The following is a 12,803-nucleotide window of genomic DNA, read 5'->3' as shown; positions in this document are numbered from 1 at the left end:
CCTATTTTTGTTACATCAGACCAGAAATGAAGACATTTCTTCAAAAAGTATATATATTTGTCCCCATGCGAGTTGCAAACCGTAGTCTGTTTTTTTTAAGGCGGTTTTGGAGCAGTGGCTTCTTCCTTGCTGAGCGGCCTTTCAGGTTATGTCAATATAGGACTCATTTTACTGTGGATATAGATACTTTTGAACCTGTTTCCTCCAGCATCTTCACAATGTCCTTTGCTGTTGTTCTGGGATAGATTTTTTTCATTTTGAACCAAAGTACGTTCATCTCCAGGAGACAGAACGTGTCTCTTTCCTGAGCAGTATGACGGCTGCGTGGTCCCATGGTGTTTATACTTGCGTACTATTGTTTGTACAGACAAAAGTGCTACCTTCAGGTGTTTGGAAATTGCTCCCAAGGATGAACCAGACTTGTGGTCTATAATTGTTTCTGTGGTCTTGGCTGATTTCTTTTGATTTTCCCATGATGTCAAGCAAAGCCACTGAGTTTGAAGGTATGCCTTGAAATACATCCACAAGTACACCTCCATGTAACTCAAATGATGTCAGTTTGCCTATCAGAAGCTTCTAAAGCCATGACATAATTTTCTGTAATTTTCCAAGCTGTTTAAAGGGACAGTCCACTTAGCGTATATAAACTTCTGACCCACTGGAATTGTGATACAGTAAATTATAATCAAAATAATTTGTCTAAACAATTGTTGGAAAAATGACTTGTGTCATGAACAAAGTAGATGTCCTAACCGACTTAAGACATTTGTGGACTAGTTGAAAAAATATTTTTAATGACTCCAACCTAAGTGTATGTAAACTTTCGACTTCAACTGTAGCTCTTATCAATAGCATTTACCAATTACAGTGCATGGAGATTGAGCCGGTTCGTGACAAAGTTTGTAACAGAAAGGGAGACAACGTGCAGATAAAAAAAATAACAAAATATATTTAGAAACTAAACTATTAACAATGGTGTGTGTAGTCAGTAGTGTAAGTGAGTGGTTGCATGCATAAATGTAATAATGAGGGGTGTTGAAAGGTGCTAACAAACAAAAACAGCCACAACCAAAATCTATCAGTGTCCGCATGGAGAGAGTCTACCCAATGAATGTGGAAGAGATGCATTTATCCTGGGACACACCCGATCCCCGGTGTGTCCCATTTCGTTGACGACCCTCCCAGCTCCTCCCACCGACCTATTCAGGAAAACAAGAAAAGACAGCATTCGGCAGACAGAGTGGGAGGGTCGTCACCCCCCCATAAAACTGGGGACCAACAAGGACCCCGGAACACCATACCAGTCACACAAACAAATTGGGACCCAGCCTCTGTGTCCCATATTGTTAACGGGGTAATGTGTTCACACTTCCACTTGCCCCAGCCAACCTCGTACTCCTCAGACCACAGCAACCTTTGCGGACAGGAAGCAACCTTTAAGAGGAAAGAAGAAAACGAGACTAGAAGGGAACACAGGAGCGACAGAACAGGACAATACCAAACACAAAATAACAGTGGTCATTCAGGAACAGGGCGCCGAGAGAGGGCGTCAGCAACGACATTATCAGTCCCCTGGATGTGCCGCACATCGAGATGGAATGCTTGTAAAAATAAACACCATCTCATTATCCTCTGATTAGGACACATCATGGACCTCAAAAAGGTGAGCTTAACGGGGTAATCTCAAGTAGACCACAATAGTTACTACTCCTGACCCAACATATACCTCAAAGTGCTGTAGCGCCCATATTAGTTCTAGCGCTTTTTTCAATGACCGAGTAGTTCAACTGAGAATGGTTAAACTTTTTGGATAACAGGCCTCTCAACACATCTGTTTGCAGCAAAACTGCACCTGCCCCCACATGACTCGCAGCCACCTGTAAGATGAATGACAATCCACAAAAGGAGCAGCCAGCACCGGAGTTGAGGTAAGCAACCTCTTTGCATCTTCAAAAGCCTGTTGACAACGTTTGTACATGTATCAGAAAACAAACCTGGAAATCTCCGAATCATACCAACCATCGCTTTTCGCCCATCAACAGGTAGATGACCGAGAAGGCTGACTAAAATATCCAGTGTCTGAATTTTTCAATCTTCCCTGCAGTATGCAATCGTCGGGACCAAGAACATCTTCCTCCTCATGCACGGACCTAGCATGACAAGAACTCAGCGAATTATCAAATGTATTTATAGCCCTTCTTACATCAGCTGATATCTCAAAGTGCTGTACAGAAACCCAGCCTAAAACCCCAATCAGCAAGCAGTGCAGGTGTAGAAGCACGGTGGCTAGGAAAAACTCCCTAGAAAGGCCAAAACCTAGGAAGAAACCTAGAGAGGAACCAGGCTATGAGGGGTGGCCAGTCCTCTTCTGGCTGTGCCGGGTGGAGATTGTAACAGAACATGGCCAAGATGGAATTAATGGTATCGGCCAAAAGAACAGGTTTACCGTCCTCTGTAGACTCCCACTGTTCAGCCTCAGAGGAACGTGCATAATAGGGTTTTAACAGATTTACATGGCACAGTTGGTGTGCTTTTCTCCATTCTGGAGTGGCAACGAGATAGTTTTGCTCAGTGCACAACCGTATATGGACCTTGAAACTTGGCTTGAAAAGGAGAACCAACAATTGGCAGCAGAGCAGGAACCTGGTCACCTGGACTAAAGTGACGAGGCTCAGTTCGCCGATCAAATATGCCCTTCATCCTCTCCTGTGAAGATGACAGCTTCTCTTTAGCCATTTCACCAGCGGCGTACAGGCGTCGCCGGAAATCACACACATAAGACAACAGGGACTGAGGGGCTCGGGAGACTTCCAGTCATCCTGGAGTACAGATAGAAGTTTACGTCCAAACAAGGTCATTTGGACTGAAACCCGTGCTCTCCTGTGAAACCTCCCTAGTGGCTAACAGTAACCAAGGCAACCCCTCCTCCATCCCCATACAATAAGCGCTCAACAAAGACTTAAGTGTTTGATGAAAACGTTCCAGCGCTCCTTGACTTGGCGCGGGATAGGCGCTAGACAAATTGTGTTTAATATGGAGCTGTTGGAGAACCTGACCAAACAGATTAGAGGTGAAATTAGATCCTTGATCACTCTGAATGACTTTAGGGATTCCAAACAGTGAGAGAAACTGAGTCAAAGCTTTTAGCACAGACTTAGTCGTGATAGACCGGAGAGGATTGGCAGCAGGAAACCTAGTGGTCTGACACAGTGAACAGGTAACTAATACCCTTTTTAGAACGAGGCAGAGGACCAACAGTCAATAATCAGATACTCAAAAGGTTGGCTGAGTACAGGAATAGGAAACAGTGGTACCGGCTTAATAGCTTGATTAGGTTTACCAGTTAATTGACAGGTGTGACAAGTTGAGGAACTCAGAAACATCCCCCTTTAACCTAGGCCAATAGAAATGTCTTAATATGCGATGGTAGGTTTTCCTCACACCCATATGTCCAGCAACGTCATTGTGTGAAGTTGTCAACACCAACTCACGAAGCTTAACTGGTACAACAACCTGACTAATCGCCTCCCCCGGAAAACAACTACCATGAGACACCCACTTTCTGAGAGACACTTTCTGAGAGACACCCACTTTCTGAGAATGTGAGAATGCTGTTCATCGAGTACAGCTCAGCATTTAACACCATAGTACCCTCCAAACTCGTCATCAAGCTCGAGACACTGGGTCTCGACCCCGCCCTGTGCAACTGGGTCCTGGACTTCCTGACAGGCCGCACCCAGGTGGTGAGGGTAGGTAACAACATCTCCACCCCCCTGATCCTCAACACTGGGGCCCCACAAGGGTGCGTTCTGAGCCCTCTCCTGTACTCCCTGTTCACCCACGACTGCGTGGCCATGCACGCCTCCAACTCAATCATCAAGTTTGCGGACGACACTACAGTGGTAGGCTTGATTACCAACAACGACGAGACGGCCTACAGGGAGGAGGTGAGGGCCCTCGGAGTGTTGTGTCAGGAAAATAACCTCACACTCAACGTCAACAAAACAAAGGAGATGATTGTGGACTTCAGGAAACAGCAGAGGGAGCACCCCCCTATCCACATCGACGGGACAGTAGTGGAGAAGGTGGAAAGTTTTAAGTTCCTCGGTGTACACATCACGGACAAACTGAATTGGTCCACCCACACAGACAGCGTTGTGAAGAAGGCGCAGCAGCGCCTCTTCAACCTCAGGAGGCTGAAGAAATTCGGCTTGTTACCAAAAGCACTCACAAACTTCTACAGATGCACAATCGAGAGCATCCTGTCGGGCTGTATCACCGCCTGGTACGGCAACTGCTCCGCCCACAACCGTAAGGCTCTCCAGAGGGTAGTGAGGTCTGCACAACGCATCACCGGGGGCAAACTACCTGCCCTCCAGGACACCTACACCACCCGATGTCACAGGAAGGCCATAAAGATCATTAAGGACAACAACCACCCAAGCCACTGCCTGTTCACCCCACTATCATCCAGAAGGCGAGGTCAGTACAGGTGCATCAAAGCGGGGACCGAGAGACTGAAAAACAGCTTCTATCTCAAGGCCATCAGACTGTTAAACAGCCACCACTAACATTTAGTGGCCGCTGCCAACATACTGACTCAACTCCAGCCACTTTAATAATGGGAATTGATGGAAATTATGTAAAAATGTATCACTAGCCACTTTAAACAATGCCACTTAATATAATGTTTACATATCCTACATTACTCATCTCATATGTATATGTATATACTGTACTCTATATCATCTACTGCATCTTGCCATCTTTATGTAATACATGTATCACTAGCCACTTTAAACTATGCCACTTTATGTTTACATACCATACATTACTCATCTCATATGTATAGACTGTACACTATACCATCTACTGCATCTTGCCTATGCCGTTCTGTACCATCACTCATTCATATATCTTTATGTACATATTCTTTATCCCTTTACACTTGTGTGTATAAGGTAGTAGTTGTGGAATTGTTAGGTTAGATTACTTGTTGGTTATTATGCATTGTCGGAACTAGAAGCACAAGCATTTCGCTACACTCGCATTAACATCTGCTAACCATGTGTATGTGACAAATAAAATGTGATTTGATTTGATTTCTCATCAGGACATCCTCTTGGAGAAAATAGCCACATCTCCCAATTGTTCCACAGGCACAATTTGGTCACGCAACTCTAATGTGGGGTCAGCCCGTTGCGCCTTGATTAGATCGGAGCGGGGTACAGATAACGGGATAACAGTGACAGATTTCTTTGTGGCAATCCAACATCAGTTTATGCAATGGAACTGACAGTGTTCAAACCTATTACCCTGATTAGAACACCATTCCCCGAATCAGTCGCAGCAGAGAAGGGTAACACAGACTCCAACGATTCAGAGGCACCTGTGTCTCTCAGGATCTTCACTGGCACTAGGTCCTTACTTCGTAACAGACACAAAACACTCCGTAATGAAAGGAAAAATAGTCTAGGTCAATATGGACTTTCACATGCTCCTGGGCATGACAATGTGTCAGTAGTGAACTGATGTGGAACAGAAGCAGCTAACGCCATAGGCTTAGATTTAATGTAAGTGCATGTACTGAAATTACCCCTATCCTTGAGAACTGGACATTCGTTTTTCCAATGACCCGAACCTTGACAGTAGTGACACTCTTGACCAAAGTCAGCTTTACCACGGGAGTCAGGCTCCAACCCTAGTTGAATGAAACTCTGCCCGTGAACCAAAGTATCTTGGTGAGCGAGGCCCAAATCTCTCCGAAAGCCCCCACTCACTCCGAATACGGGGCTCTGCAAAGACACTTTTGTTAGTCAAAACATACTCGTCCACCAAAACAGCAGCTTCAGCGACAGTCTTTACTTTTCGTTCGTTAATGTACGTGGCTATATGATCAGGGATTGTGTCCTTGAATTGCTCTAGCATAACCAGATCACACAGCACTTGGAAAGTCATAACTGCAGAGGCGGAACACCAGCGATTAAACTGCTAAGATAATTCTCACGCAAACTCAACATGAGTCTGTTTATTATTATCCCTTTTTAAAGTTCTAAATCATTGGCAGTAACCCTCAGGGACCAATTCCTAAATCTATAACAGCCATTTTAACCTTATCATAACTAACACTGTCGGCTACACTAAGAGCTGAATATGCTTCATGTGCATCACCGGTCAACACACTGCAACATTGAAGTGTGGTCAGAATCAGGCCAACTCCTAGTATCAGCAACACGCTCAAACAAAAAAAAGAATGTCTCAGGGTCCTTCTAATTACATTTATGCAAGAACCGTAAGTTCCCAACAATATCAAATGTGTCCGGGGCACGACCAAAAGAGAAACGACACCTCGGTAAATCTGGGTCACCTTCCCAGAGCAAACTCTCCCCTGAGAGCTTTCCTTCCCTAACCAGCTCTAGCCGCTCTTGTTGCAGCTTGATTTTAGCACATTTTAGCACACTCCAAATCCTGTTTAAATGCCAATTATTTTTCATATTTTACACAGTCATGCTCTAGCTTCTCACGATCATGCTCTAGCAGTAACAGAAGCAGTTTTTTCTGCTGTTCAAAAAGACTACTAGGACTAACAGATGGAGCGGCCAATGTAACGTTATGGGGAGACGGCGAGTCCTCAGCAGAGGCTGCCCCAGTGGTAACTTCAAGAATACCACTCCATCAAATTGGCCTTCAATAATAAACATCAAAAAATGATATTAGGTCATCGCTAATTTCAACCTTGTAGTGTTCAGAAATCTTCAACAGCTGTTCTTTAGTACATCATTCTAACAGTTCCTCTGATGGAAAGCGAATGAACTTGTCTACATTACACACCATAGTCAGAAGTAATTACAACAAAATCTCGGTCTTCCCCTCTGCTGAACACACCAGACCACAAGAGAAGTGACAATCACACTGGGCACCAAAGAAGAGAGATGAGATATATGGAGCTTCCCCAAAACCTACAGTAACTCAACCCTGGTCTTTCTGCAGATTTGCAGTGGGTAATTACACACTGTAGCCAGCTGGCAAGGAAATAAACCACCCAGCACACTGGCAGATTCTCCCAAGCCACGGACGTGCCGCCAGGACAGCTGCTCAGTCCAGACACCACACAAAAATAACAAACAAAATAACCATGCCCAACATATTCCAAAATGCCTAACATCGGAAAAAGGCTATAGCTCCAGGTAGTACGTGTCACTACCTTCCCCAAATCTCCCACTGAGGTACACAGCCGACTGTACTCACCTCCTCAGACCGATGTCCCAACAGTGAGTAGATCAAGAGTCTCCAGCCTGGGCAAGGGCTTGGAAACTAACCAAATTACTCTCTCCAATGCAGCACACAACCAACTATCCACCACAGTGGTAAGTTTACCAAACAAACAAAGGTATCCAATACTGGGCACAAAACATTACAACTCAAACAAGCTGTAACAAAAAATGCAAAAAAAGCACCTACAGAGTTTAACATTAACTCCACATTTTCTCCCAAACACAATACCTTCAAGATATCGGATGAGCCCCCAATTGTTACGAACCGGCTCAAAGTTCATAACAAAAAGGGAGACAACATGGATATAAGAAATAACAAAATATATTTATTAACCTTTACTTAACACCTCATCAGTAAAAGCTGACTAGCATAGCCTAGCATAGCGCCACAAGTAAATAATAGCATATAAATATCATGAAATCACAAGTCCAATACAGCAAATGAAAGATAAACATCTTGTGAATCCAGCCATCATTTCCGATTTTTAAAATGTTTTACAGCGAAAACACAATATGTATTTCTATTAGCTAACCACAATAGCCAAAGACTCAACCGCATATTTTCACCATGTTTCCACCGCATAGGTAGCTATCACAAAACCGACCAAATAGAGATATAATTAGTCACTAACCAAGAAACAACTTCATCAGATGACAGTCTTATAACATGTTATACAATAAATTTATGTTTTGTTCGAAAATGTGCATATTTGAGGTATAAATCATAGTTTTACATTGCAGCTACCATCAAAAATATCACCAAAGCAGCCAGAATAATTACAGAGAGCAACGTGAAATACCTAAATACTCATCATAAAACATTTATGAAAAATACATGGTGTACAGCAAATGAAAGATAAACATCTTGTGAAATCAGCCAATATTTCCGATTTGTTAAGTGTTTTACAGCGAAAACACAATATAGCATTATATTAGCTTACCACAATAGCCAAACACACAACCGCATTTATTCACCGCATAGATAGCTTTCGCAAAAACCAGCAAAAGATATAAAATTAATCACTAACCTTGACCAACTTCATCAGATGACAGTCTTATAACATCAGGTTATACAATACACTTATGTTTTGTTCGAAAATGTGCATATTTAGAGCTGCACACCGTGGTTATACATTGTGAATATGTAGCATCGATTCACCAAAATGTCCGGAGCTATTTTGGACACTCAACTAATCTGACCAAAGAACTCATCATAAACTTTACATAAAAATACTTGTTGTATGGCAAATGAAAGATACACTGGTTCTTAATGCAACCGCCATGTTAGATTTAAAAGAAAAACTTTACCATAACAAACAGCTTGCGTTATTGCGAGACAGCACCCGCCAAAACGGCAGAGAATAGGAATCAACATTTTCCACAGAAATACGAAATAACATCATAAATTGTTCTTACTTTTGCTGAGCTTCCATCAGAATCTTGTACAAGGAGTCCTAGGTCCAGAATAAATCGTTGTTTGGTTTTAGAATGTCCTTTTCTCCTGTCGAATTAGCAACCTTAGCTAGCCATGTGGCGCGAACATGCCCATCTTCTCTTGACGCAAAGAATGGAAAATTCCAAAAGTCCCAATAAACGTTGAACAAACTGATACAACTCGGTTGAAAAAAACTACTTTATGATGTTATTATCACATGTATCAAATAAAATCAGAGCCGGAGATATCCGCCGTGTATACCGCACGCTTTTCAGAAGCCAATGTCGACGTACTTTGCGCGCCAGAGAAGACAAAGAAATTTCCAGACCTGTCACTCCAAAAGCTCTTGTTCGGCCTCAGATCAAGCTAGACACCCCATTCCACCTTCCCCTGCCTGTTGACATCTAGTGGAAGGCGTATGACGTGCATGCATATCGATGAATATTAGGCAATTGAATAGGCAGGCCCTGGAACAGAGCATCGTTTTCAGATTTTTCACTTCCTGAGCCCAGGTGTGTCCCATTTCGCTGACGACCCTCCCGGCTCCGCCCACCGACATCCTATTAAGGAAAACAAGAGCAAAGAGAAAGTATTCGGCAGACAGAGTGGGATGGTCGTCACAGAGATTCTATTGTAAAAAATAAAGTAGATACTTATTCATGGTTTCCTTGCGCGTAAAGGTGGTCGAATTATGAAAGCGTTAAAACTTTTTATGGCTGCAGCCCGACACCGGTACACTTATGACAACATCCAGCTCAAAGTGCAGGGCGCGAAATTCAAAAGATATTTTTTTAAAATATTTAACTTTCACACATTAACAAGTCCAATACAGCATATGAAAGGTACACATCTTGTGAATCAAGCCAACATGTCCGATTTTTAAAATGTTTTACAGGGAAGACAAAATATGTAAATCTATTAGCTAACCACGTTAGCAAAAGACACCACTTTTCTAACTCCATCAGTTTCTTACTCCATCACTAGCTATCACAAATTCGACCAAATAAAGAAATAAATAGCCACTAACCAAGAAAAAACTTCATCAGATGACAGTCTGATAACATATTTATTGTATAGCATATGTTTTGTTCGAAAAATTTGCATATTTCAGGTATAAATCATAGTTTACATTTCAGCTACAATCAGAAATTGCACCGAAAGCAGCCATAATATTTACAGACACCAACGTCAAATACCTAATTACTCATCATAAAACATTTCTGAAAAATACATAGTGTGCAGCAATTGAAAGACAGGCATCTTGTGATTCCAGACAATATTTCCGATTTATTAAATGTTTTACAGCGAAAACAAAATGTAGCGCTATATTAGCGTAGCCACAATAGCCAGAAACACTTGGGCGCCCACGACCAGTTCACATGCACGACAGATATATGAAATAACATCATAAATTGGGTCTTACTTTTGCTGATCTTTCATCAGAATGTTGAACAAGGTGTCCTTTGTCCAGATGAGTCGTTGTTTGGATTCAGAATGGCAACTTTCCCTCTTCATTTAGCATGGGCACTAGCCGAGTGGCACGGATCTCTCCAACGTAAACAAAGTCAGAGAACGGAACACGGCAAAACTCCCGAAAAAATGTCAATAATCTGATTAAACTATATTGAAAAAACATACATTACGATGATATGGTCACATGTATCAAATAAAATCCGAGCCGGAGATAGTTGTCGTCCATAATGGCAGCAAAACAGAAGGCAATCCCACTTCCAAGTCGCGCGCTTCAGAGTACCGGAAGTGGACGGTCACGTCAAAGAAATAGCTTTTATTCCACCTCAGACCAAGATAAACACAAAATTTCTTCTCTCACATCCTCTTGACACCCAGAGGAAGGCGTAAGAAGTGTACGTAGACTCCTACGTGTCATGACCATGTATAGGCAGGAAGTTGAACAGAGCATATATTTCTGACATTCTACTTCCTGGTCAGGGAAAGTGCTGCCAAATGAGTTCTGTTTCAGTCAGAGAAATAATTCAAACGGTTTTAGAAACTAGAGAGTGTTTTCTATCCAATAGTAATAATAATATGCATATTGTACGATCAAGAATTGAGTACGAGGCCGTTTGAAATGGGCACGATTTAACTGGCTACTCAATACTGCCCCTTGCAGCCATAAGAAGTTAATGAATTCCAAAAGTAATATTGAATTGTGTTTAGTTGACACGCAACCAAATATATAAACATTTAAAGGAGATGTACAGTGCATTCAGAAAACATTCATACCCTGACTTTTTCCACATTTTGTTGTGCTACAAAGTGGGATTAAAATGGATATAAATGTCATTTTTGGTCAACGATCTAAGCAAAATACTCTGTCAAAGTGGAAAATTAAACACTAATATATTTTGATTAGATAAGTAAAATCAAATCAAACTTTATTTATCACATGCGCCGAATACAACAAGTGTAGACCTTACCGTGAAATGCTTACTTACAAGCCCATAACCAACAGTGCAGTTCAAGAAAGAAAGAGTTAAGAAAATATTTAGCAAATAAACTAAAGTAAAAAATAATAAAAGGTAGCACAAAAAAAGGTTACATAAAATAAAATAACGAGGCTATATACAGGGAGTATCAGTACAGAGTCAATGTGCGGGGGTACAGGTTAGTCGAGGTAATTTGTAGATGGAGGTAGGGGTGAAGTGACTATGCATAGATAATAAACAGCGAGTAGCAGCAGTGTACAAAGCAAATGTGGGGGGGATGTCAATGTAAATAGTCCGGTGGCCATTTGATTAATTGTTCAGCAGTCTTATGGTTTGGGGGTAGAAGCTGTTAATGAGCATTTTGGTCCTAGACTTGGCGCTCCGGTACCACTTGCCGTGCAGTAGCAGAGAAAACAGTCTATGACGGGTGATTGGAGTCTCTGACAATTTTATGGGCTTTCCTCTGACACCGCCTATTATACAGGTCCTGGATGGCAGGAAGCTTGGCCCCAGTGATGTACTGGGCTGTACGCACTATCCTCTGTAGCGCCTTACGGTCAGATGCCGAGCAGTTGCCATACCAGGTGGCGATGCACCCATTCAGGATGCTCTCTGTGGTGCAGCTGTAGAACATTTTGAAGATCTGGGGACCCATGCCAAATCTTTTCAGTCTCCTGGGGGGGAAAAGGTTTTACAGTGCCCTCTTCACAACTGTCTTGAGATTGCGTCATCTGTAGCATTGTTGGAGCGGTATGCGAATTGGAGGGGTCTAAGGTATCTTGGAGGATGCTGTTGATGTGAGCCATGACCAGCCTTTCAAAGCACTTCATGGCTACCGATGTGAGTGCTATGGAGCCGTAATCATTTTTCCAGGTTACTTTTGCTTCCTTGGGCACAGGGACTATGGTTTTCTGCTTGAAACATGTAGGTATTACAGACTCGGTCAGAGAGAGGTTGAAAATGTCAGTGAAGCCACTTGCCAGTTGGTCCGAGCATGTTTTGAGTACACGTCCTGGTAATCCGTCTGGCCCCACAGCTTTGTGAATGTTGACCTGTTTGAAGGTCTTGCTCACATCGTTGTTCTCATGCATGCTTCAGTGTTGCTTGCATCGAAGCGAGCATAAAAGGCATTTAGCTCATCTGGTATACTCGCGTCACTGGGCAGCTCATGTCTGCAGTCCATTGTCATAGTTTTCATAGTTTGTAGTCCGTTTTCATAGTTTTCAAGCTCTGACACATCCGACGAGCGTCAGAGCCAGTTTAGTACAATTCAATCTTAATCCTGTATTGATGCTTTGCTTGTTTGATGGTTCATCTGAGGGCATAGTGGGATTTCTTATAAGAGTCCGGACTAGTGTACTGCTCCTTGAAAGCATCAGCTCTAGCCTTTAGCTCGATGCGGATGTTGCCTGTAATCCATGGCTTCTGGTTGGGATATGTATGTACGGTCACTGTGGGGACAATGTCGTCAATGCGCTTATTGATGAAGCCGATGACTGAGGTGGTATACTCTTCAATGCAATTAGATGAATCCCGGAACATTTTCCAGTCTGTGCTCGCAAAATAGTCCTGTAGCGTAGCATCCGCGTCATCTGACCACTTCCGTATTGAGCGAGTCACTGGTACTTCCTGCTTTAGTTTTTGCCT

The sequence above is a fragment of the Salvelinus namaycush genome, chromosome 8 (assembly GCF_016432855.1).
Source record: "Salvelinus namaycush isolate Seneca chromosome 8, SaNama_1.0, whole genome shotgun sequence".
In the NCBI taxonomy this organism is placed as follows: Eukaryota; Metazoa; Chordata; class Actinopteri; order Salmoniformes; family Salmonidae; genus Salvelinus; species Salvelinus namaycush.
This window is presented reverse-complemented; position numbering follows the sequence as displayed.